The sequence below is a fragment of the Solanum pennellii genome, chromosome 4 (assembly GCF_001406875.1).
Source record: "Solanum pennellii chromosome 4, SPENNV200".
NCBI classification, from domain to species: Eukaryota; Viridiplantae; Streptophyta; class Magnoliopsida; order Solanales; family Solanaceae; genus Solanum; species Solanum pennellii.
Window position 1 is genome coordinate 62,835,779 of NC_028640.1, and position 1,956 is coordinate 62,837,734.

Genomic DNA, 1,956 nt, shown 5'->3' on the forward strand with positions numbered 1-1,956 from the left:
CTCTTTTAACTTCATTTTCTTATTATTTATTCACTTATAACAACTCAATCTTAATATTAACCAGCTATCTATCAATATCTACATGATACAATGTTGTTTCATAGGTCACTTTATATTTTTGAGCGTGACATTGGCTGAATATTTTCCATATATCAAGTCAAATTGCAAAACTATTACTTTCTTCGTTTTAATTTGATAGTTTGATTTAATTTTGGTTTGACATATAAAGGTAGAGTCAAAATTTTAATTAAAAAGATAAAATTTTAAAGAAGTAAGCGCAAAAATTACAAAGGGGGTCAATATTTAATATATATATATATATATATATATATATATATATATATAAGTTTGATTATGTATAAACAATATAATTTTCCATCAAAGAGGGTACAGATGAACCCCTGACTATAAATTGGCTCTGCTCATGGATATAGAGTTAAACAAAATAAAAAAACGTTTGAATCTTGTGGTTTTCTTCTAAAGATATGTAGATTAATGTATCAAAATATTATTTAATCTTGTGATTTTAAACATATTAATTTAAAATTCTTTTTTTTTTTGAAAAAAAAAACATTAAAAAAGGGCAGTTTCTTAAAGCACACTAAAAAAAAGTAAAACAAACAAACTGGCGTGAGTGAGAAAGTGATAGTATTAATTATTTAGGAGAAAAAGGATTTTCTACTTATGAATGCCTTTTTGTTTGATAATACTTGATAGACTGCGCATTCAACGCTCATAAGTGGAACATTGGCAGTTTGCATCTCACTAGCTAAAGACAGGGTATGTTTGTATCAAAATATTAATCAATAGAATATAATGATAATTAACTAATGTCATTTTGATAAAGATTTTGATATTTTTTATTTATGTATATATTTTTATGACTAAAAATTATTTTTTGTTACGGTAATAAAGTAGTATGAAGTTGCTATAGGTTTGTCACCATTAAAAAAAAGTTGTAATTAGCCCATAATTGAACACATAAAATTAGCTTGGAATTTGAAGAAATTAGTCATATACACGTGAAAATGAAATCCAAGTCGAACAAAGATTTATTTCTTGAAAAGTCTTGAACCAAGTTTTGGTTGAATTTGGAAAATCATAAGCCCCTACTTAACTCAAATAAATATATTATAGAAAATGTTTTCCAATTTTTTATGTTTTTATTTTGAAAAATATTATCTTTAAGATCAAATTGCTTAAATAAGGAAATGACTTTCCTAAGGGGAAGTGGAAAAATAATTAGACAAATTATAGAAATACACACATTTTGTTTAATTTATTTTTAAAAATCTCTAAAATTTCTTATTTCTTTAATGTATTTGGATTGTATATTAATGATTCGAGTCAGTATTTAATATATCTCAGCTACATATTATGTACTCGAGCCAGTATTTAATATATATGATCTATATGTTATGTATTCGAGCTAGTTTTTAATGTATCCGAGTCAGTATTTAATGCATCTGAGCTATATGTTATGTATTCGAGTTAGTTTTCAATGTACCCAAACTACATATTAATGAATCCAAAATAATATTTAATGTATTCGAGCTACAATTATTGTATCCGTTTTCTTAAGGGATTAATATAATTAGAAATTTATTATGGATATATTGTAATTTCATTTCAAAACTATGAGAATTGATGTAATTAACACGTAATAATTTCCACAAACAACATTACAAATTAATTGTACCGGCCATTCCTGTCACGACCCAAAACCGGGCCGCGACTGGCACCCACACTTACCCTCCTATGTGAGCGAACCAACCAATCTAAACCTTAACATTTCAATTTAATATCAACAGAAAGTAATGCGGAAGACTTAAACTCATTAATAAAAAGACAATTCAATAACTTCTAAAATTCAACATCTATTATTCCCCAAAATCTGGAAGTCATCACCACAAGAACATCTATGATCAAATTACTAAACTAAGAGTATTCTAAGAA